Source organism: Copidosoma floridanum, unplaced genomic scaffold (assembly GCF_036245765.1).
Source record: "Copidosoma floridanum isolate Cflo_tuat_1 unplaced genomic scaffold, Cflo_Japanese_pri ptg000020l, whole genome shotgun sequence".
NCBI classification, from domain to species: Eukaryota; Metazoa; Arthropoda; class Insecta; order Hymenoptera; family Encyrtidae; genus Copidosoma; species Copidosoma floridanum.
This window is the reverse complement of record NW_028321897.1, coordinates 32964125-32990699: the sequence shown is the minus strand read 5'-3', so window position 1 is coordinate 32990699 and position 26575 is coordinate 32964125. Positions and strand designations below refer to the sequence as shown.

The following is a 26575-nucleotide window of genomic DNA, read 5'->3' as shown; positions in this document are numbered from 1 at the left end:
ATTCTCCCTAGATCGTATAGCTATATATACGATCTAGGGAAAAAGTTCCGATATTGAATCCGCCTAACCCAACGCTGGACAGGCCTGCCCATCCCAGAGGCCACGGAGGCTCCACAGCCATTGGCTCTCGAAGCCGCTACCAACCCGGACGCCGCCTGGGAAGGCATCCAGGAACGGCTTGATCAGGCTCAAAAGCACGTTGTGGCGAGCCGTGAAGAGGCGCTCGCCACATTCACGGAAATTGCAAAGGGTGAAGTGGTCCAAGGAGTGTCCGAGGCGCTCCGAGCACTTCAGGTATGAGCAAGTGGGTGGAGGCTGGATCTGTAAGTGATCTGGTCAAGGATCAACCCAGCCACGGATCAACTGCCATACAATTTTCTTGTTTTGGATTTTGTTTTTAGTTTATTTTTTTTTTCTTTTTCTCTTCCTCTCGGCAGAAGTGAAACTTTCAACACAAATATTATTCAACTTGGTAAGTCAGAAACTAAGAAAATTAGAACACATCTAATTTTAGTAGGTCTTTAAAGATCTGATATTAAAAAAGTAAAAATTTTATTATTACGTATCAGTGTTTCTAACTACCCAAGCGTTTTTGCGCACACTTGTGCGCAGGTTTACTCTCTCTCTCTCACACTGACCAGGAGTAGGGGAGCGCCTTCTCCTCAACTTTAACTTAAGCCCCACCTCTTTCTAACAGCTTAAATATAACATTTCATGATTAGATCCCAAGTCCACGATGGGGCAATTGGATAAGCATTTTGCCCACACGAGACTCTGCACAGCCAAGTCTTCGATTCCTGGCCAATGCAACTTTTTTTTTTTTTTTTTTTTTTTTGAAAATATAAATAAATGATAAAATGGAGAAACATTATGGCATTCAAAAACACGCTGGATAAATTTCTGCTTTATTTTATAAGAAAAATTATTTATCATAAGATTACATTAATTATTCGTTTAAAAGCGCCTGACAAAAAATAATGAATAAGCAGAGTACGATGTGTTAATTATCCTGCTTTTTATCAAACAACTACTAAAATTGTAAGTATGAATACTGTATTTTTCGTGCATGACATGCGTAAATTCGAAATATCGCAAACCAGACCAGCTTGATATAAATGTACATAATAAGCAATAACATACAAATTAACAAAAGGTATAATGCGCGCTTTTTTCTATTAATGAGTGAACTGTGTGAGGAGAAAATTATGTAGTCAATTTTATGTATTAAGTGATAGGGCGTGACAAGTCGGTTAGCGGACGATAATGCGCTTTCGGCGCGGAGATGTTTGTTTTGATTCAGCGGCTTCTGCACGCCGTTTTTTTGGGAAGACGCATAAAAATAAGACATAACGATACTGTTTCCACACCACCTAGCGGTAAGTATCTCGGCGCGTTTTTTTTTTAAGAAAAAATTAAAAAATGTTGATATAAATATGGCGAAAAAATCTCGTTACGTAAGAAGTTCAATTTACAGTGAATTTATATTTAGCTAAAGAATTATAAATGAAGTTTTAATTTTTTCTTTGAGTGGTTTCCCTCATAGGCCTAGTCCACTCTTGATCAGATATTAAAATAATATTTTAATTGATGAATTGAAGCGGCAAAAAATAATTTATCTTTGAAGTACTAAATGAAATAGATAATTATATACATTACACAAATTCCGATATTTTTATACAAGCAAATAAATTTCTAACTCATGCAATAACAGTAACAACCAACACCATCCCCAGTTATTAATTACTAAACGAATAGATCATATACTAATCGCAAAATGACTAGGTAAATAAGGTACACGTTTACAACATACAATACTATATTACAGAAATGTACATAATACTGTTGGTTACTAAAGTAGAAAGTAAATAATTGTATTAATATTTAAATTATTATTAATTATGAACGTCTTATTTTTGAGTGACTTTCGTTTTGTGCTTATACATTTTTGCATTAAATAAATTAAGGTGACTACTGGAAATTTTAAAATTTATTGAATTAATACCGGCGAGTGGAAAATAAGATCTTATAAAACATATTGCATTTAATACATCAACATCCATTTTATTTCGTTTTTTAGTTTTAACATCAGTAACAATGGAAAAAATTCTTTCAGCCTCGGCATTAGAATGTGGCAAAGTTAAAACACTATCAATTAAAATTTTTAAATTTTTAAACAATAAATTTCCTTTTTTGCAACGCGTATCAACTACTTTTTTCCAAAATTCGTCAATATTTAAATTACATAATTCATCCTCAATATGGCCAAAACATTTTGGTAATAACTCGAATTCGTCTTTTAATACATCAAAATTAATATCAGTGTATGGAAAGAATTTTTGAAGATCATTTACTATATTAGGATATTCGTTCCAAAACTCTTCACTCAAAGCATTTACAGGTTCTAAAAAATTAAGCGTAATCAAAACGTCGTTATTCTTAAAAAAAGTTTTTTGAATTTCTTGTAATGCTGTCACATAAAATTTTAAACAGTTTCTTCGAACTTCTAACTCATCTTCTTTTGAAATACCTTTTAAAATTGAAGCGCACACTGTACCAACATTAATATCTTCTAAGGATTTGAAGTCTTCATCATTTACTTTACTACTTTTGTCTTTAACAATTCTTTTCACTGCATTTTCATTCAGAAAATTAGAGCAAACCGTGTGTAAAATTTCTGAACATGAACTACTTAATTTATGAATAATTGTACTTTTTGTTTGAAATTTTGCGTTAAATGTATTAAAGTGAATCAGACTATAATGCAAAAAATGTAAGTAAGCTAAGACCTTTTGATCAGTTAATAATCTGTAAATATTTTTCGGTGAGCTCGATTTTTCTTCATCATTTTTGCAGGGTTGATTTTCGTGACACTCGAGCATAAAAAAATACTCTAAAGCTGGTAAATTTTCGACAACACGGTCGGTGCAATTAAAAAGGGAGAGCCATCTAGTATTAGCTAATTTGAGAATTTTTTTTGTTGAAACTTCATAAAAAATTTGAAAATCTTTAAAATTTTGTGACCTTTTAGAACTATTCGAAAAATACTTTGAAATCGCCTTAAGCAATGATTGGCACTCCGCAGGAATATTCGCGCAACTCTTTTTCGCAACTAAAGCAGAACTGTGACAAATACACGGTAGCAAAATTAAGTTTGGAGATTTTTGTTTAAGCAAAGTGTAAAAAGAATTCTTAGAACCGGTCATTATACTCGCATTGTCGCAGCCTAAACTAGTAATATTACTAAGAGGAATTTCATTATCATTAAAAAATTTTTCAAACGAATTAAAAACTTCCTTCGCGCCGCACTCTTTTGCATCTAATTCAATCAAAGTTAAAAGATGTGACATAACTTTACCGTTGTCTGGACTAACGTAATTTACTACTATACATAAAATTTTTTTTAAAGAAATTTCCGTGGATTCATCAACCAAAACCGAGAACCGTTGTTTTCTCAATATATCGAGAATTTTTGTAAGCTCGTGTGCACTCAAAACATTTTTAATTATGCTTGTGCATTTATCTTTTTTCATTCCCATTTTTTCAACTATGTGAGGTTTTTTGCACATTTTTTGAATAAAGGGAATGAAATCGTCAACAAGTTGAATCGGTACGTTGTGTTCTGCCAAAAAAAGAGCAGTCATTAACTCAAACTCTTTGACTTGTGTGTCGATATCTACATACTCTTTATCTTTAAGGGTTCCATTTTCCCTTGCAACAATAAGATTATCTCTGTGAGTTTGAGTCCCAGCGTGCCTAATCAAATCTTGTCAGTTATAACAGGTAATGTTAACACAACAAACAAAGCAACGAGCAGGTTTATCAATATTTGAAGGATCTTTGCAAAGCCAATTGAATTCATTTTCTTGTAGCCATGCATCTACAAAAATACAAATTTTTTTTCGTTTTTTTGCTGTGTCATCATTACTAGAACTTTCGGGCTTTCGCTTTAAAGTCTTTTTTTCAACTGAAGACATTTTTTAAATATTATTAGTATATCAAAAATACTCAGAAAAATTATATTTGAATAATTTGAAAAAAAAAACTACGTTAAAAAATGATCAGTACAAACTAACAGAATTTATAATGTAAAAATTTTTGTTTAAAAAAATTTAAAAAAAATTAAAAGAACGCCATTAACAAGACTCTTGAGCTCCAACCAAAACTTTAAAAGTATGAATAACAGGTAAAATAAAAAAATCACGTTGATTTTCTGGGAAATTTTCATAAAGCTATTTGCATTATATTGAATACTTAAAATAAAATCAGTTTTCTTATTAATTTGATAACAGTATGTTATAAAAAAAAATTTTTTTACGTAATTTAATATCACTTATAGTATCACAGAAAGTTTTATCAACATAAGCTTATATTAATTAATTTATATTTATGTCTACAAAAAAAGGTCTAATTTCAAAAATATTCTTAAAAATATATTACTTTCTTGCTCAATTAATAACATGAAAAATAAATCTCTCACCTGCAAAAAGTTAAAATTATAAAAGTACACTAATAAAATAGAATCAATATATCTTCAGGTAAGACCAAACGAAGTGCGTTGAAGGTAAAAGTAACTTAAAATAATTTTTTGTATTAATAAAAGATAGAAAATTCACCAGACATCAACTCAATTGCACATGAATATACCCCAGAATCCTTGAATGCACTGCATGCTATTATCAAGGTGTCCAAGCATTACCTTACATATTTTTATCTCATGCACCAACACGTTCACAAGTTACAAGATACACACTATGTTAAAATTCAGCCGATGCAAGCACTATGTTTTACTATATATAATTTCACTTCTTAATAATATTCAGAAATCGAGAAAATACACGTCATTTATAAAGCACATGCACTTAGATACTTATAAACAATAATAATCACGTAATACAGCGACAGTACATGCACTACACAATGCATCGTGTACGCTGCATTAACAATCTTAAAAAAGTATTTAGGTTGAACGTCACAAATAAAACATCACCATGCACCAACTATATACCTACAATATTGCAGCCAACACAATACTTAAACAATTTACTTAAGAACTGCTAATTTTCCAGCTCGAAGCAACTATCAACACAATTCTATGATAAATATCAAGCTATAAACATTAAAAAACCGTTGAACTACCCAAGCAATCTAAACCAAGAAAACATGCTTTCTTGAGAGCTACACGACAACTGACGAACTGACGTAATGAAAACAAAAAACAACAGTCTGCATGCACGAGCGCGTCTTCCCAAAAAAAACGGCGTGCAGAAGCCGCGGAATCAAAACAAACATCTCCGCGCCGAAAGCGCATTATCGTCCGCTAACCGACTTGTCACGCCCTATCACTTAATACATAAAATTGACTACATAATTTTCTCCTCACACAGTTCACTCATTAATAGAAAAAAGCGCGCATTATACCTTTTGTTAATTTGTATGTTATTGCTTATTATGTACATTTATATCAAGCTGGTCTGGTTTGCGATATTTCGAATTTACGCATGTCATGCACGAAAAATACAGTATTCATACTTACAATTTTAGTAGTTGTTTGATAAAAAGCAGGATAATTAACACATCGTACTCTGCTTATTCATTATTTTTTGTCAGGCGCTTTTAAACGAATAATTAATGTAATCTTATGATAAATAATTTTTCTTATAAAATAAAGCAGAAATTTATCCAGCGTGTTTTTGAATGCCATAATGTTTCTCCATTTTATCATTTATTTATATTTTCAAAAAAAAAAAAAAAAAAAAAAAAGTTGCATTGGCCAGGAATCGAAGACTTGGCTGTGCAGAGTCTCGTGTGGGCAAAATGCTTATCCAATTGCCCCATCGTGGACTTGGGATCTAATCATGAAATGTTATATTTAAGCTGTTAGAAAGAGGTGGGGCTTAAGTTAAAGTTGAGGAGAAGGCGCTCCCCTACTCCTGGTCAGTGTGTGAGAGAGAGAGTAAACCTGCGCACAAGTGTGCTCGAAAACGCTTGGGTAGTTAGAAACACTGTTACGTATTCGAGCATGCGCTTGCATAAAATACATATACTTATATTACATGTGATTCACAAATTCCAAATACTTCCATGTTTGCTATGATATGTGTATTAATATATGTACGAATTGTTGGTCATGTCATGCATAACGAAACAAAAATTTTCCCCAGAGTGCCCCAAGAAAAGGTAATTTTGTCCAGTTACGCAAGACAAGAATTCCTTTTATTTAAAATTACTATTCGTACATTTGATATGACATCATAAATGTACACTCAGTGGAACTCTGATCTGTCCCGGACCCTAGTTCGGAACTATGACATAAAGTACTGTTTAATAATAGGGTCCGGGACAGAACAAAGTTACACTGACTGTACAATTGATTCTTGTTTAAACCATTGTACCCAAAAAATACAATTTTTTTTTAAATTTTGGCTACCATAAAAGTAAAATAATTTACTTTATCTGATTGAGATTAAGGAAAATAATGTACATATAGCTATTTTCTCGTTTTCAAAGGTAAGATTATCGTATTATACATATATTTAATACTTTATCCAGTTTGTTTTTACATACATGTATACGTATAAACATGTATGTAACGACCGGGACATGCAACACGTATATATGTATATGAAATACATACGTATACTTTACCTCTAGTATAGGTAAGGCTATTGTTTTTCTCTTATTTTCTCTTTTCTCCATACCTATACCCTATACCTTAGCTTAAGCAAGCGCATCGGTTTAGTGTTAATTTTAATTTAAAAATATACATACTAACATAGCTATAATATATGTATACATGTATAGGTATATAGTACCAGTGTGAGGGGAAGGGAGCAAGCAGCATACATGCGAGAGAAAGAGAGACGAAACGGTAGACAGTAGAGTGGCGCGCGCTGCAAAAAAGAGAGACGGAGCGGGAAGAAGTGTGTAAGAGAGGAGATTGAGAAGAGGGCTTGGGCCACAGGGTGGGTGAAGGCTACGTTTTTTCGTAACGCATTTTCCCTCACGCGGCTGTTAACGGCCCAACATAAAAAGTTTTACTTCAAAAAAATTAAAAAAAACATATAAACCTTTATTTAATACAATGAGATGAATCACGTTCATTGATGTTTCTAATAAGAATTTTATGCGAAACGTATAATAAGCATATGTATACGTGTAAAAACAAAAAGAAGATTTTCACTTAACTCGAGATTAACATCAAAATCAGTTTTCATCGAATTTTATCGACGAGAAAAAAAACATATATTAACAACAACAAATTATCAAAGCTCGTTAAATAAATATATATTCTTCGCGATACTTATCAATTCAAAATCATTAAATATGTATGAACAAAAATTATCGAAAACCACGTAAAGATTGACAAATTAGGCTAGTGCGCGAGGGTTCCAACAGGCCAAGTCGTAGCACTGGCTAGGCAGAAAGATCCGAGTAAAAAGCCACTGAACTCTGGTCACTGATCAGCATGAGGCCTCGGGAAAATTTGATGGCTCAAGCAGCGGCATTCACACTCTTTGAATCCCAAAACTTTCCACGTATGGGTGAAAAAGACAGCGACCGAAAAGTTCATCTGCCATGTGGTTACGTCTTATGGCATGATTCCCGCTATTACAGGCCTATCGGAACGCTAAGGTGGACAGCTTACTTCTGTACTATGTCTAAGGAGCGCCTAAATTTGAATGTTATATTGTAAGCAAAACTTAATGTTATTTGGAGAAGTATCGAAGTTAATTAAACCTATATATATTATTTACATTATCTCTCTTGTTTCTTATTTACCATACTTTTAATTCTATTTTTTTTTATTTAAAAAAAAATGTTCCATTTTTTATTAAATGGTACTCTAGAGGTTCAATAGTCCCTTTTCATTTTAGTGAACATGCAGTGTACAATAAACTATACAATAAAACTAAGTTAAAAAACAATTTCATTGGATCGTGCCCCTTTTAAAATTTCACTGTCCAACCATAACAATAACGAATTTTAATCAAAGCAAAAGAATTTGTGAATAAATAAAAATAATGATTTACCTGGTATTTCCATTTGATCGAGCCATTTTAGGTAATCATAACAATATAAATCGAGATCATCTCGATTCGAAGGCATGCCGTCAAGATTACATTAGAATGATTCCTCGTCAGAATAATGATTTGCAGTTGTTTGTAAATTGACATCATGCATCACCGGTCTCTGGACTTCAAAATGATGGAGCGAAGAAATGTCAAAGGTTGTTTCATTTTGAATGCTTTGAGGCGTATTTTTCATGATTACTTCAGTTTCTGGAGATACGCATTTTTTGTTTAATGTTAGACCTGCTTACAAATGGGCATAACGTTTTGCAGGTGGAGGTAAAATCGGTGTTTGAGCTTCTTGCATTTCCATAACAATGATACTTGTCCCTTTCGATTTAACATTCAATCCACCAGGTGCCTGTTTGAATTGAGATGCATTTTGAAGCATAACTTCATTAAGCGATAATGAAGTTGGTCATTTTTTTCGATTGTTGGGCGTCTGCGTGATGCCAAATTTTTTTTGTATCCGCAACCCATCTTGAAATCACCTGGTTTTACCTCGTCTTTTTTAAAATTAGGTGTATGAGGTCGTGGCTGAGGCTTTAATACCTAAAAAATTGTAGGTTTAATGCATTCACTTTTCATCATATGAAAGAAATACCCACTTGCATCAACTTCGATCATTTTTTGATTCACCCATACACTCATATCGCGCAAGCCAGATGATAGAAATTGACATGAAAAGTCATGTGGGCTTGACATGATCACAAAATTGGTACTGACAAATTTGGAATCTTTTCGATGATAATTAAATATACATTACAACGCGAGGATATTAAACTCAAAGAATTAAGACTTCCAAAGAGCGTACCTTCAACTCTTGGATTTATTTATTGGTCTATTGTGACCCCTACAGGCGAAAAATAAGGTCTCAACAAGGACAAGTGAAAGTTCCCCCAAATTTTGCGATTGCTATCGTTGATTAGCAAATAAGTATCACCGAATATTTTTATAATTATGTATGCGCCCTCATACACCAAAAATAACTTAGCGACTTTTTTATCTAGAGCATCAGACGTATTCAATGCTCTCAGATATATTCGGCGTATAATAACTCTTTTGGCTTTGGAATATAAATATATTTTTCCCAAATTGTAAGGCGACTTTTATTTAAAAATAATTCTATTGGAGTAAATTTCGTAGTTTCCTGAACGGTTTCGTTGATTATATTTATAATAAAATCCAAATATTCATACCAACTGGTATGTTTATTATCGACACAAGCTCGAAAAAAACAAGCTAACTTTTTATGAATGCGTTCTATAGGATTTGACTGTGGATGCCTAATACTCGAGAATAAAATTTGAATATTTTCTCATTTGAATCAATTTAACCGTTTTATGACGTAAACTGTATACCATGATCATGCAAAACTTGTAGCGGTATACTTTATTATATTATCAGCAGTAGCTTTCTTCATAGGATACAAGACTACGTACTTAAAAAAAAAGTCAATAACCAAGAACAAATATTCATACCCAAATTTTGCAGTAGGCAGGGGTCCATAGAAATCGACTGACCGTATGTTCAGCGGCTTTTCCGTATATATTGGTGTAAATTCTTCGCGATACTTGGTAGTCCAAACTTTATTGATTTGATACGTATGACAATGTTTAATTATGTATTCTATTTTTCAATTTTGGGGCCAAAAATTTTTCTTTCACTAATTTATACATTTTATATCAACCTATATGTAAATACAATGTATGTATTTCAGATATAAATGGTACAAAAAATTTTTCGGGTGAAATCAATTTTAATAACTCGTTTTTCTTTTTATGTAATAAATCCGTTTGATATACAAAGTATCGATGAGTATGAGCATAATTTTGTAGTAGCAAATACTTAATATTTTTTATATAATCATCGTCCTGTTGCAGTTGTTTGAATTGTTTCAACGATTGTTTAAACAAATCACTGGGTTCATGGGCACAAATTAGCGAAATGAGAAACTCATTGTGATTTTGATCTGTTAGATAATTTACGCTACTCAAAAAATTAGCACACGTGTTATTCTTATCTTAAATCTTATCTTACTAATATATAAAGCAAAGTCGCTAAAACCGTTGTAATCGCAAACTGCGAAAACTACTTAACCATTATTGCTGAAATTTAACATACTAATTCTTGATAATTCTGAGATGGTTTTTGCATAGTTTTTTTCTTGAAAAAGTTAATAACAATAGCGATAATCAAGCTCGAAGTATTGCTAAAATAAGCTAGATTTGCGCTTTAGTTCAGTAGGATCTGCTAGGTAGCGTCAAGGTAAAATTAAAGCCACCCAGAATCAAAGATGATGAAAAGTGATTGTAAGATGCCCCATCGAATTGTCGATTGTCAAAGCCATTCATCAGCAGTTCACCTGGAACAGAGTTGTTAGTCGTGCAGCTGGGTATCCTGGCTACCTATGGCACTCTTCTTTTATGGGCAAGCAGAATAAATCGGTTTTTACCACGGATCGCCAAGATAACCAAGTGCCACGTAAAAATAGGCGTTCGGAAAGTCAATGTCTCCCGTGAAATACCAAGAGACGTGTCTAGCCAGAGCACAATCTGCTCCAACACTTCAGAGTTTTGGGGTCGTTTAACCATCCAACCTGGTGCCCTCAGAGAATTTTCTACTTTGAATGCAAGCCAGGAAAGACAGTTCTAAAAAGTACAGGCAGCCACAACAGCTTCCTTCTTAGTGGTCATTCCGAGGGTATACCTTACAGAGAAGGTACTCTCTCCGTACACGAAGGCTTCGAGGGCAAAAGTCAAGCTACCCGCAACCATCTCTCCATCATCAAAAATAATGACAAGGAATAGATAGAAGTTTCACCACTGGCCCTTTTCAGGGCCACTTAATCCCTACTTAACCGTGAATCTCATCGATTATTTTACAGGCCACCTAAATTTAAACTACCTTTCCAACGAATACATTTTTACTACCATTTCCGAAAACGATTTATCGACTAAAAAACCATGTAAACTCGGCCACTATTAAACCAAGTCAGTCATTCACTGGCAGGCGTCACGAGCGGAGTTGTTCGTTGCAAGGCTGGAAAACCAGGAATCACCGATCCCCTCCAATATCTGCACTGGGAGAACCTAACAGCTCTAAAGAAAAAATAAACTTTAGAAAACGGAACAGTCTTCAACGGGCAAGCATCACGACCAATCTCCCCATCTTAGATCACTAAAACGACTAAGCTCTGTAAAAAACAAAATGTTTTAGATACCAACGTCTTGGGCGTAATACCAGGAAACGTTGGGAAAGAGCTCTACAAGTAGCTCCAGCAGTTCAGATGTAGTTTTACTCCCAATCAGTGTGAGGCTACAATAACAGGCCAAAGAAAATCACCCTGAGGTATAGAGGCAATCACGTTGGCTGGAATTGTCAGTCAAGAAAGAGTTTACTTAAGAAGCTCACAAATCCTTTTTAGGGTCATCAGACGTCCAACTATCTTGCCAAAAAATATATTACAACTAATGAAGTTAAAAAAAAAATAGCTTTCAGGGCTTATAAAAGTCTTAACTATGTCAAAAGTCGCAAGAAGTCAAATCGGAAGGAAAACTCCAAATGAATCTTATAAATAAAATTTTAGGCGTCAAGAAAATGACGCTGAACATTTATCGAAATTAAAGCATCATCAAAATCGATAACTAAAGAATTTATCAAGTGAGAGATCAGCTTTTTACTATAACCTTTATAGTAATCTCTTAAATATTCCAGATTTTTAAGTAGGTAGAATATGTATTAATATTTTTGTGATGATAAAAAATGTAGAAATTAGGCTTCAGGACTTCGATGCTGTGGTAATAAAGTTGTGAGATAAGAGAAGAAAATTTTCTTCCATTATACATTTTTTGTGAGTTTAAAATTTTTACAGCTTTAAAAAATAGCCTTGTTCATAGATTATACGGGAGAAACTTTAAATCAACGACCTTTCATAGCCAAGGATTATTTTATGGCATAAGGAATGCACGGTACTTTTCAGCATAATTATGTTTTTTCGCTATTTACAGCTTTTCACTTCATCAAATAAACTGTATGGATTCCAAACAAATATGTTTTTAATAAAAAGATTTTTGTTCTGAGAAGTATCAGAAATAGATGTCAAGTTTTTAACTGAAAACGTTTCACATTACATGTCAACACACTACGGTGTTCCATTTAGTGATTTTCTGGCAAAGCCGAGACGAGGGACCGCTAGTATGAGATATTTCTGAATTATAATTTTGTAGAGATAACTGCCAATGCTGCAGTCAAGCGTTATTAAAGCGACATGTCTTTAAAAACGCTAGCGCTACATGATCCGTTTGCACGAGAATCTTTCTTGCACCACGTTAATATATGTATAGCTTATCTAACGACCAAACTGGTGCTAATAATTCCTTTTCGGTTGTATAATAATTTAATTTAATAGCACGTAAAGTTCGGCTTACAAAAGTGATTATTTCTTCTTCGCCTTTGAAATTTAATGGCGACAAGATGGCCGCTGTAGCGTAATCACTAGCATCAGTCGTTAAAATGTATGGTTTTATTACATCCAAAATTTTAAAATAACCTTTTTATCAAACGCATTTTAGATATCATCAAAAGGATTCAATGGAATAGTCAAACTCGCATAATTTATTACAAATTTCATATAAAAATTAACAAAACCTAAGAACGATTGAAGTCCTTGTACATTCTTTGGCACCGGAAAATTTTTTACTGTCGTGATCATTTCAGATTGTGATTTTAACCCATTGCCCGATAGTCTTATGCCACAAAAAATCAAATTCTTCTCTGGAAAAATTTTATTTTTTGAAACTCAAACGCAAACTATATTAAGAAAAACGATCGAATACTAGTTTTAGATGTTTCACATGAGTATCGAAATCAGGTGAGAATATAGCAAGATCATCTAAAAATTGTAGAATAAATGATTTTAACTCCCATAAAACTTCATACATACCACGCAATAAAGCAGATCCTAATGTTTTTATGCCAAAAGGTACTACATTGAATTCAAAGATGATATCCAACTTGACCACCGTATACTTTTTGACTCTTCAGTCAAGGAGATTTGCCAATAGGAACTTGTTAATCAAGATTTGTTATAAAACGGGCATTTTTAATCTTGGCAAAAGTTCCTCTATACCGCAAGGTGATGCAAAATCATGAACTGGTTGATCATTTAGCTTCCTCGCGTTTAAACATAATCGCTCCGAGTTATCTTTTTTGATAACAATCCGAATAGGGTTTATATAAGGGCTTCACGACCTTTGGATTATATTCAATTTTTGTAATTTCGTTTTGTACTTGATGACGATAATTTAAGGGAATAGGGTATTGACGTGTAAAATAGGGTTGATCATTTTTTAGTGTGAGACAATGTTGATAAGTATTTATGACCCCGGGTCGCTTTTCAAAAATATATTTATATTCCTAAACTAATGTTTTTAATTGTAGATTTTATGTTTCAGACAAATTATTGTATAAATCAATCTTTGAACCTTTCTCACGTGAAAAGAGCGCATAATCGTTATAACAAAGATCGATAATATGATCCTCCTCATCACTCAAAAAAAATTCGTTGATTATATTATTCGTAGTATCCAACAATGTTTTTAATAAATTATCATAATTTATTTGAAAAGATTTACGAAGCTCCTCTGATGAAAATTCCTTCAACATTTTTATACTAGAGGCTTCATTTTCAACTTGTATGCAGATCAGTTTCTGAGTCGAATCAATAATTAAATCTGATTTTTTAAACGCGTCAAACCCTATGATAATATTTTTTGTTAATTTAGGTACAATGACAAAGAGTAACGAAATTTTAAAATTTTCGAATTGTATTGAAAACCATACTCACTCAGTAACGCGAGTAGTTTTTAGTCCCCTTGCAACTCTTATGAACTTACCCATTAATAACGGCAAAATAGGAGCATTTTGCGCAAGGAGAAGATTTCAAAATTTTCGTTATAAAATGATTCGGATAAACACGTAATTTCGCTCCCAAAATCGATAAGTGGGTTAACCTCCTAGCCTTAAATTTTTAGGGGAATAAGTAGGCATTTTAACTCATGTTTTATAATATCCTGTGGATTTATGTCATACAATAAAAATTCTCTAGGATTCTCAGAACACGAATCGATATTTTCATGTTTATATATGTTGCCTACTTGAAACAAATTATTTATTTTTGTCAGTTTTAGATGACTATGAAGTGGCGCACTAATCAATGATTGGAAAAAACTGCCGTTAGAATCAATCCCATGATTTATGACCGATTTCTGCCTTTTTCTTTTGAGTTTTATAGATCGTCGATTTAAGCGTTTGTAAATTAATTTTCGCATATGCAAACGCCAAACCCAATTCCGTACGACATCGATATCAATCTTGGGAAAATGATTTCGATGATATGCTTAATTTATGCATGGCATAATCTGAAGAATTTAGTATGATCTTTTGTCGTTTTTTGGACGATTGTCAAAAATTAAGTGTGCGAGAATTTTAGTCCAGTCGTTTGAACTAGAGCTCATGCATGGAAAGTTTAAAGGCTTATTATTTTCACTGACTGGCTCTTTCGTATTTTTTTGGTTCTTTGTGCCAGTATCAAAAACATTGGAAAACGAAATTTGATTTGCGTGCCAAGGACGTTGGCCTTCAAATTTAGATTGATTAAATTTCCTGGTTTTATGTTCCTGCTGTGTATTATCAAATGGTTTTGAAGATGGATTTTTTTTATTATCATTTTCTTTCAAAAAGTTTTGACGCCAACAATTCGCGTTAGCACATTCATCTTCAGAATCTACATCCGTCAACACATTCAGCAATGTCTCTACCGTAGCGTCCCGATCACACACAATAGATTGACAAATCGCTCGATCAAAATAGCTAGCTATCCATAAAAAGAATTATTCGAAAAAATACCAAGATCCCGAGCAAAGCCTAAAATTTGGTTAGCATATTCAATCTGGGTAATCTTTAAGTTAGGATTATATTTCCCGAATTCAATATTTCGTTTTAATGTTTTTTGTACGTTTGCATCTCAGTATCGCTCGTTAAATTTGATAACAAATTTCTCATAATTGGTAATATCAGATTTTCGCAAATACCACCAATCCTCAGCAGCTTCCTCAAAGCATCCTCCTTCAATGCACGGTATTTCATGTTCCCTTAAATTTATATAGTGCATATAATTTCCCAATGTCGCTAAAAATTTGATAGGGCTTTCTTTCTCTGAGCCTTTAAATTTCTATAAACGAGAATTTACTTTCGAGGCGGTAGCTATTTGTGATGACGATCGTTTCATTTTCTAATCAATTTTTTTATTTGAATTTTGCACACACTGAGTGACATGTTCGTATTCTTCATCTAATCGTTGATCGAGATTTTCATGCAATGCCTTTAAGTCGTCACATAAAATCATTTCTTTTTTAAAGGTATTCATGCGGTCTATAACGAGATTTAATTTAGCATTATAGTCATGAACCATTTGATTTACTTTGTCAATCTTTGGTATTGACTTAATCTGTCCTTCAACGACTTTCAAAAGTTTCTCTTTTTCTGTGACGCGTTTTTTTGTTATATTTTGAAGTGTCTCACTCAAACGATCAATTTTATCTTGAAATTTATCACGTATAGACTCCACTACATCATGAGTATTCTAAAGAGCTTCGTAAACACGTACCTTTTCACTTAAGGCTTCATTTTCTTCAAAAAGAGTTTTAAGGTCTTCGAAAACGGCTTTTTGAAACTCAAGCGTATTTAAAGTTTCAAGACCTTCCTTCGAAGAATTTTCTGATTTTTCAAATATAGTATTTAAAAACACACCGGTACGCCGATGGTGAGCTATTTTTAACAAATATGTATACGAAAAGGGAACAAGCAACATATCGTTTTCTACTTAGGGTGGAGATGCTTTATGAAAAGGATGGCAACATTCGTGCTAATTACGCGATTTTTCCTAAATACTTGGTCGATGCTATACGAATAGTTACGCAAAATACCGAATATCCAAGAAAACAACGAATGTTTGTATTTGTTTGAATAATCGCAATTATACTCTACATTGGCCACTTTATTTTTCAATTCATTCAACTCATTCTTTAATTTAAAAATTTTTTGTAATGGATCAAGGCTAATTAGCATTCCCAGAGAAGCCCCATCTTTCAGGGACTACTCCTCGCCAGTAAGGTTGGTGATCCCTGTCTGGCATTGGATCCGCTAATCCCTACCTATAGCCCTAACACTCTAACACTGTTTCGCATTCACCCACACTGGGAGAAGATTAGTAGGTAGTTTGTCCCAATAAAGTCGCGAGCAGCGCTCTCATCGACTCGATGCCACTTTTCACCCATCTCGGGGGAATAGACGCCCCGAGATTATAGCGCAGTAGCTCCTAGCTGTCGGTAATCATGTAATGTGCGTATATGTACATTTTGTGTTGTTTCCAAAGACGAGCACATACATACCATTTTTGAATATAATCTCGGTTTCTTTTCAATACGTATAAATAAAATTTACAAAAATATTGCTTTGTAAAGTTTGAACCGTCTAGTGTAAAATAGCAACTACATATCTTCGTCCGATGAGTAACGACTGTGACGAGTGAAGTAAATATGGAACAAGAGGCCAACAGTAAACTTTTATAACTTAAATATTTTTTGCATTTACTGATATTTGTAATTTGTATAAATCCTTTGAATTACGTTGAGTATATTTGATAGAATTGCGTTAGTTAAGTACAGTATAAATAATATGTACGTTTTATCTATATTTTATTTAATAGTCCATACAACAGATGAAATCAATGCAATGGATATTGAAATTTAGCAAACATCTGCTCATAAGACCTCAAATGATGAACAAATTACCTCTGATTCTTGTGTTGAAAATCGTATCCTGACCCATGAAGACACACAAATATCCAATTTCGATCCTATTCCAAGTAAATAATGTAACTTATCAGTCGTACTTATACTATTTTTTCATCTTGCGACTTTATTAGTTATGACTGTGTGCTTTATGTAGATTCGGAGTTGGTGAAGAATGAAATTTATAAATTGATAATGAAGCATGGGTTAATGGGACAAATCATTGTGGAAAATTATAAATTAAATAAAAAAGTAGATTATCTACGTCTCAAAGATATTATTCTACTTTATGAAAAGAACAAACCTTACTATACGTAAGTACAGTATACGTACCGAAGGAGGAAAGTAAATAAGTGTTTAAAATCGTATGTGTATGGTACACGTGTGGTTAGCAATTTTTCTTTTATTTCCTTGATGGTGCATATACGATTTTCTATTAGCAGGTATGAAGTATCTAATGCAGAGAGATCGAACATTATCTTAGTGGATGATTCATGCGTATGAAAATATTTGTTAATGTTTTACCTTGTAAATTTAATTATGAGTTCAAAGCAATTTCTGCTAAACTGTCGGCTTATTCAAGAAAATTTTTGATAAAATTGCAACCAAACTTAATAATATTCACCTTTCGTTTACAACTTTTTTTATGTATGCTCCAAGTAGAAGTTAATATTGTGTAATAATAATTGCAATCGTTCGTTTTAACAATAATTCAATTACCGTTGTTTTACGTAATGTAAATTAATACAGTAAAATTGAAATTATTTTTACAGGATAACAAATTACCGTTTCATTTTGTGAGACCAATTTATCGAGCTATTTCCTACAGAAGACCCTTAATATTTATACTGTTTACCTTACGTTAATGAAAATAAACAAGCCGTGAGTGCTAGTGGATGCTTTTATGATACATATAAAGTATGGAGGAATAATATACGAAAAGTTGGTATTTTACAGATTTTATCTCAGACTTCTAAAATGCACGTAAGTAAAAAAATTTTCATTGCGAAGAGCGTTTATTGAAACATCCTACACTCTTAATCCTATTTACTAAATGTAGATAACATTTTTTTGTACTGTTTGTAACGTTGCATTTGGATGACAGTTATTCTAGTCTGATTGACTGTAATCAATCAAATCAAATTCCTCAAGAAATTATTTTCCAGTGGGATTCAACGTTTGATAAAAGAAACGTAGTACTAATTGCATCCAAACGCAGCATCGATTCCGTTAGCAAATATTTTGAAAGCTTTTCTTGCTTACAAACTCCTTTAGGCGTTACTTTGGCATTATTCATTAGCAAAATCAAGTATTATTACCAACTAAACATTACACGGTTAACATGTGAGAATTGTACTACATCCAAAAAAACGATTTAATATAAATCTATGTTTTCAGCTGGAACCAAATTTTATGAAAATTACTTTACTTTTGGTGAAAGATCGTATCATAACTGAGTCAGTTGGAGATTTGTAAATAATTTATTTTATAATTCTTGCCCAGCTGTTACCAAAAAACTTTTACTGTATTTCAAAAAATCTAAAATTAAGAAAGTAAAAGAATTTAACTCTAATCAACCGGCGTGAATTACCTCTGGTATGTTTGTGAATCTCGTAAACAAAAACAAAAGCATATAATATCTTTATGATATGCATACATATATTTTTACTTCAATTACGTTTAAATTAATTTTTTTTAATTTTTTAAGGGGACCATAATGATATACTCGCCTTATTGTTACTGCCTAACTGCATACCCTGGTAGCAAAGTCTTTGCAATTCTAACGTACTTCTTACACAAGATTTACATTGACAGCAAAATTGTGTAAGTCTGCATCTAGTCTGCTTCCAACATCTTACGTAATTTTAATGCACGACAGGTGAGCAAGACTCTTGCGTAAGAAGTGCACAAATCTGACGATCAGTCGAGTGCGTTATTTATCTTGATTTGATGCACTCCTGATTGTGGCAAACTTGCACAAGATTTGGGCGCAGGCGAGTACGCAAGACTCTTGCGTAAGAAGTGCGCAAATCTGATGGTCAGTCAAGTGCGTTATCATTCTGACTTGACGCAGTTCCGCTTGCAGCAGATTTGCGCAAGATTAGCGTGCAGGCGAGTGCACAAAATCCTTGCGCAAGAAGTGCACAAATCTGACGATTAGTGGAGCGCGTTTTTTGTCTTGACTTGACGCACTCCTGATTGCGGCAGATTTGCGCAAGTTTTTCGTGCAGATGAGTGCGCAAGGAAGTAAGTAAGTAAGTAACGTTTAAAAGACCAAGTGGTATAACCACGTACGGTCTCAAGTTCTAATTTTACAGAGTATAATATAAAATACGCAAAAGTTACAAATTAGTTGACAAAAATAGATTTACATTTGAAATTAAGAGAAAAATACATAAATGAATAATAATTGTGTATGAAAAATAGAAGTTGGATCAAAAATAAAGGTATAAAATTAAATACAAATCATATAAAAACAAAAAAAACAAAACAAAATTAAATGAAGTGATGGTCAAGTCGCATGTATTAGTTTAAATTTATATGAATCAGTTTAAATTTAAGGGAGACCGGGGTAGTCTGGCCACCCTAACTTTATCACGTTGTTATGAACGACTACTTGATAGTAGAATAATTTAAAAAACACAAATAAAAGGGGCCGGATGTGTAGAAATAGTATCCAATTTGTTGAGTTATTTATTTATAATAAATGTAGTTTAAATATGAAAAAGTGAATGCGTCTCAAACTGGCCATTTTACCCAGGGCCGGGGTAGAGGTGGCCATACCCCGGGGTACAGTGGCCATCGACTTAAAAGGTTATTTTAAATGTTGCTTTTAAACTTACGTCTAAAAATTGAAAATTTATGTAAATTAATAATTACTTACTTAACAGATCGATAAATAAATATGTATATCGACATAAATATTTTTCTGTCAGTATACACATAGAATAAAAAGAAATATATATTTTTAGGTATATCGTTGTACAAACTAAACGAAAAATAATTACGATGTTTTTTAAACTTTCTTATTAATTTATTGCACCTTCGATACCAAATTGACTTAAAATATGACTAATTACTTAAGTACTACATAACTTTTACCTGACACTGTTTGTTTTGTTTTGGCTATAAGTACGATTAAAAAGTTTATGTTAGGATCCGCAGATTAGCAGACTGACTCAGTATTGACGTAAACAACAAACTCGATGGCCACTGTACCCCGGAGAGATGGCCACCACACCCCAAAATAGGACTATTTTGAATTACTTATAATTATATTTCTAAATAATATTTGGTAAAATAAAAAAAAGCTGATTGTAGATTGAGGTTCAAACTTTCAATTTGTGTCAATTTTGAATCGATTTGATGTATTTTCCGCTTCAGGCAAGATTAATGATGTAGCTGTTCCTCCAAATTTTTTAACTATCAAATTTAATTATTTAAAAATTTAACAAAAAGTCATTCTATGGTTTTATTTTATTGACGGCATGTAAGTAGAGACATATTTCAATAAAAAAAAAATACGTTACATTTTTATCTCAATTAAATGGTTGAATATATCCAGTGGCCTGTTTACCCAGGTGGCCACGATTACCCCGGTCTCCCTTATGTGAATCCAGTGTAGAGTTTACAGATATAATGTGTGATTAATTAATCAAGAAGAATAAAGGGCGTAAAAACCGTTACAGCCTGGGGGATAACCTGCATTCAAAACTCCAGTCATTTTTATCAAGAATAAGGAGGATGTTGAATAATGACTGCTTGAAACTATAACCCAAGGCTTTTTAACCCACGATCCTTGTGTAAGAAGTGCACAAATCATGGGTTTGTACTTGTTTCCAATAAAAAAATATATAACAGTATTTTTCGACTTTCTATTCTTTTTCTGCACTTTGTAGCTTAACACTTATTTGCAATATCATTATAAGAAATAAAATCCACAGGTATAATTTTTATTGATAGTAATTTTTCTTATATAAATCAGAAAAAAATTGTTAGTGAAAAACATACTGTTAGTAATTAGTGAAAAATGTACTGTTTGTATTGGTAAATTATTAAAAATCCTAAGCTCTCGTAACTGTCATTGTATACACGCATATCTGTTTCTCTATTTAATGATACAGTTTTCTTGGCTGGTTATTTCAACCCCCCTCTGTCACGATATCTTGACCTTTCCAACCACACTGCCAAGTAAGGAACAATTTGCTTGTTTTTTTCGATAAGTTTATAGGGTGTATTTATTATGAGAGACACTCATACCCCCACCCCAAATATTTATATTTGCACCTCATACTCCTGCCATGTTACCCGCTAAATATTTTATTTTGCAATAAATTTGAATCAATTTGTTAACTAGTGATTTCATTATAGTATATATTTTATTTATGTTTACAATCTAATACATCTATTTTTTTCGTGCCACTTTATTATTTCAATCCTTTTGATCCAAATTTTATCAGAGAAAAGTGTAAATACGTTTGTTTTGTTATCTATAGTTGTTTTTCTGACACATTAACAAATCTTGAAATTTAAGTATTGTATACATTCGAAGTAAAAAAAAATCTTTTAAAAGAATTGAAAATATAAAATAATGTTGATTCTATACTCAATAAATCAAAATAATTTTAAAAGCAAAAGCAAATGTTTTAAGAAACCGTGTCGACAATCGAAAACGAACACAGCATCAACCTTGATACGGTGCGAAACCAAAATTTTTTTTCGAGCCGGTAGAAGTATGCAAAAACAATAAGTTTAAACCCGAAATTATTAAAATTGGACCACAGGGCTTTGAGACACGACCGATCACATACACACATACATAAATACGCACACATGTACATACGTTTTTTAATTATAAACTATTTTCATTTTTAATACTATAAAAAATGTTGGTAACTGATTTCCAGAGAAATTTTTTTTTTGCCGGTGCAATAAAATTTTCTTAATGAGTTAGCAAAACTGGTGTATTCAAAGTATTTTCCTAATTTTTTCTTATATAAAGGTAATTTTTGATCTTTTAATGCCAATTGTACATAAAAAAATCTCAATGCACAAAAATAAATTTCTCCCACAACCCTGTTATAAGATCTCAAGAAATTTCTGATGTTAAAATCTCATTTGAGAAATTTCTTCACAATTTCTACACCAGCAAAAGCGTAAGAAATATGTTATTACAAGCAAAATAAGTCAAAACCATAGTTTAAACAACTTATAGTAATTAGTGACAAATTCTATCATTGTAAATGTAAAATTGATTTTTCATTAATTATTAAAAAAAAATTTTTTTACAATGAACAAAAAAACTATTCATGACGTTTTATTAATACATACTCTTCTCTTATATGCAAACCCCAGCTATCCACGAAAGATAGTCCAAGAATTGAAGAATTCATTGACTATATGAACCAACTGATATTCGAGACTCTAATAGTAAATTTAGAAAAAGATATTTTGGGTTTGTTACATAAAATTGATATCAAAATAGCTGCCAAAGATATACATTTCTGTTTTACTGAGTATACAACGATATTAAATGAATTAAATACAGAATCAAAACGGTTTTCACTTTAAAAAAAAGAGGGCCTGTTTGATCCAGAGTCTTTTAGTATAGGGCAGTGTTTAGAACAAGTTTTGATTGAAAATGAAATAGTATTCTTATCTCAAAATATGCAGGGTGTAACAATTTCATTACATAAATATTTCAAAATGTATTTAGAAATTCCTGGTCTGTTTGATAAAATTGTTAAATACATGGATGATTTGTCAAGAAAATTTCTATTATATGTAACATAAACCAAGCAAATTTATGGTTCAGCAAAGAAAAAGTTTCAAAGAATCATGAAATAGTTATTCCTTTTTATTTTTTTTGCAATGAATTAAAGGTAGAAATATCGTTAGGGAGTTACAGTGGTACAAACAAACTCGTGACTGGATACGTTAATAATACTTTTTTTTTACATGTTAATTAGATCCAAGAACATGAAAGAAACTAACAATAAAAATGTTTTTAAACTTCTTATTGAAGAAAAAATATGTTACAGAGAGAAGGAATAACTATTACTGTTAATGAAAAAAGTATCCTAGTAAAATTTAAACTTGGCTTGATTCTAGGTGATAACTTGGGGTTGAACGGTATGCTTGGTTTTATTGAATCAGGTTTATCTTGGTTTTATTGAGTCTCGTGTTAAAGAGGAGACTCCATGTACTGTGCACATTTCAACCCTACACAAGGGCATTTTTTAGCACCGAGAAATACTTCACATATTTTAACTCGTTTTAACTCGTTTTAATTTTCATGTAATTCTATCTAGTAAAATATTTGTTCAAGACCTTCTCAGCCACTTTTCGCCACTCCTTACTATACAATTTTGCCATTTATTGCGATATCATAAAGGAGACTCCATATACTGTGCACATTTCAACCCTACACAAGGGCATTTTTTAGCACCGAGAAATACTTCACATATTTTTAATGCTTGAAAAAAGTGAGCTCATTAAAATTGGCAACATTCAAACTCAACACTGTGTGTTAGCCTACGAATATTCTTTACACGTGTTTTTTATCAAAATTACATACACATTTCAATTGTACACGCTTAACATCCCCACAAAAATATTCTATACCATAACTTTACTTCACCATGATTCTCTCCACACAGTTTTACCCCCAATACGATACACAATGCAAGCTCTGCACCGTAATTTTTTACACAAAAATTTTCGACACACTGATTTTTCATCACAATGCTTTTTTACACGTAGTGTAATGATTATTTTGTCGCACACTAAGGTCCTGCACAGTCATTAGTCTCCACAAACATTTTCTGCACACAAATATTTTATCACAAAAATTTCCTACACGCAATGGCATGACTACGACAACTCTCTGCACGACACAAAACATCGTTTGCACGATTAGTCTTTTTAATTAAACAACACACACATATATATCAAAAAAAGGTTGTCATTCGCGAGCAAACGTTCAACAGCACACAGAAAGGCTTGTATATATCTTTTTGTGTTTGTTTTGTTCAAAAACTTATCTGTTTCCTGCTGAATACTAAAGCACTTTTGATCAATGGCAACAAATCCAAATATTTCATGAGAAATGATAGCCAGCTAAGGTAATGTATATTATACGACATAAATAATTAAATATCGTTGGATCTTTTTTCATAAATTTATAAAATATCTTTTTTGTATCATATAATTCATTCTTATATATTGAAAAACATGGTAGTGATACACTGATTGAAATTGATACGTTTTAATACACGTACAAAACCAATTTTTATTGAAATATATAATAACATTTACACTTTACGTAACATAGGTTAAAAAAAAGATTAAACAATTCATCTGAGTATTTAGTTTTATTCTTGATATTATTCATGATTTGTTCAACAAATTAAATTTACATGACTTCAGTGACAATTGCACGAGTTTTTCAAAGTAGCTGTTAATAACATTTTGTTTTCTTTTTTTTTTAAAGATTCAAATTTCGTATTAACTAAAAAATACGCTTCTAGTCAAACTTAGTTGCCGACATACTGGACACTCGATAGTTCTTGTTTTGGGTATAACCTTTTTTTGATATATATGTGTGTGTTGTTTAATTAAAAAGACTAATCGTGCAAACGATGTTTTGTGTCGTGCAGAGAGTTGTCGTAGTCATGCAATTGCGTGTAGGAAATTTTTGTGATAAAATATTTGTGTGCAGAAAATGTTTGTGGAGACTAATGACTGTGCAGGACCTTAGTGTGCGACAAAATAATCATTACACTACGTGTAAAAAAGCATTGTGATGAAAAATCAGTGTGTCGAAAATTTTTGTGTAAAAAATTACGGTGCAGAGCTTGCATTGTGTATCGTATTGGGGGTAAAACTGTGTGGAGAGAATCATGGTGAAGTAAAGTTATGGTATAGAATATTTTTGTGGGGATGTTAAGCGTGTACAATTGAAATGTGTATGTAATTTTGATAAAAAACACGTGTAAAGAATATTCGTAGGCTAACACACAGTGTTGAGTTTGAATGTTGCCAATTTTAATGAGCTCACTTTTTTCAAGCATTAAAAATATGTGAAGTATTTCTCGGTGCTAAAAAATGCCCTTGTGTAGGGTTGAAATGTGCACAGTATATGGAGTCTCCTTTATGATATCGCAATAAATGGCAAAATTGTATAGTAAGGAGTGGCGAAAAGTGGCTGAGAAGGTCTTGAACAAATATTTTACTAGATAGAATTACATGAAAATTAAAACGAGTTAACCTTGTGAAAAAAGTTGCTAATACGGTACTAAGAAGGGCTAAGAAAAGGTACTAACAAATTGTGAGAGGGGGTTGAAGGGTTGCCAAAAAAAAGATTTTGAAAATTTCAAGAGGACAAAGGGGATTTTTTAAGAGTTTATAAGGTCTGAGGAAGGTTCACACAAAAATTTAACTTAAAAAAAGGTGAAAACTGATAGAATATTACCTTATTTGAAAAGGGGCCCAAGGAGGGTTTTTTATAATTGTGAGGAGCAACTAAGGGGGGCTTAAAGGGCTTATCGAAATTGTGAGGGGGATTGAGTGGAGGAGGTGACAAAAATTTATCCCAATATAAATAACGCAAAAACCGAGAGTAATTGATCTTAATTAGAGGGAGCTAAGGGTTTTTTTGAAATTTGTAAGGAGAGCCTGAGAGAAGTCGAGAAGGGGCGTACAATAATTAAATCCCATAAAACTGACGCAAAAATTGATGGAATTTTATCTTATTGAGAGAAAAGCTGTTGGGTATCTGAGGAGAGGTGAGAGGGGTTGAAACGAGATGGGTGGAATGACCCTCCAAAATCACTTCATAATACATACATTTTTATTGTTTTCTAATGAAATTGTATTACATACTCTGATAACTTTAAATATCTCTTTCAAATAAAAATTTTACATTCTCTTTGCTAGGTTCATCCATAGATTCTATTTACTCAGTATTATTAAATGGCTTATCAACAACAAAGTTAAAAAAAAAAAGAATTTAAAAAAACAGAATAATCACTCGATGAGCGGTGGGAAGCTACGGTCGAAAAAGTCGCGAGGAGTAATGTCTTACGCGAAACATTCGTCATATTGTTTTTTATTTTAACTCACATACTCGATATGGAACTTTGCAGCTCACTTCAGTTATCATTTGACACTTCCGAGAGCCATGAAGTACAGGGTCAGCTCTTAGGAGACAATTTTTCTCTTTTAAAAGAGGCTTAAAATTTCAACAATGAAAGGGAGGAGAGATAAGTTTTAATTTAGAAGTATTCACTGAATAATCTCCCGTTCTTTGAACTATTGCCGTCCTCAGTGAATAGAGAATGTCATTCAAATATATTATTTATGATTAATGCAATAATACTAAGGAAAGTACAGTATAAAACTATACACAATTAAAAAATATGTATTGTGTGAAAATGTGTGATATAAAGTTATCATAATAGTATATAATGTTATAAAAATGTAAAAAATAGTACCGATCTATCTCTTCTTTTATTACTATTTTTTTTCAATTAGTTTGTTGAAGGCGTCGAGAATACACAGCTCCAAAAAAAAAAATTTTTGTTCTAATCTGCGTAATTGATTACATATACTACTTGTTTATAAGGTGGCTGAATCTAAATTTATTCCCAG

At 32.4% G+C, this 26575-nt stretch overlaps 1 protein-coding gene across 2 annotated transcripts in view; it reads right to left on the bottom strand.

The window, feature by feature from the left end:
* Sugb (Sugar baby transporter) overlaps window positions 1-26575 on the bottom strand; it is a 146736-nt gene that overhangs the window by 9974 nt on the left and 110187 nt on the right. The window lies entirely within an intron of this gene.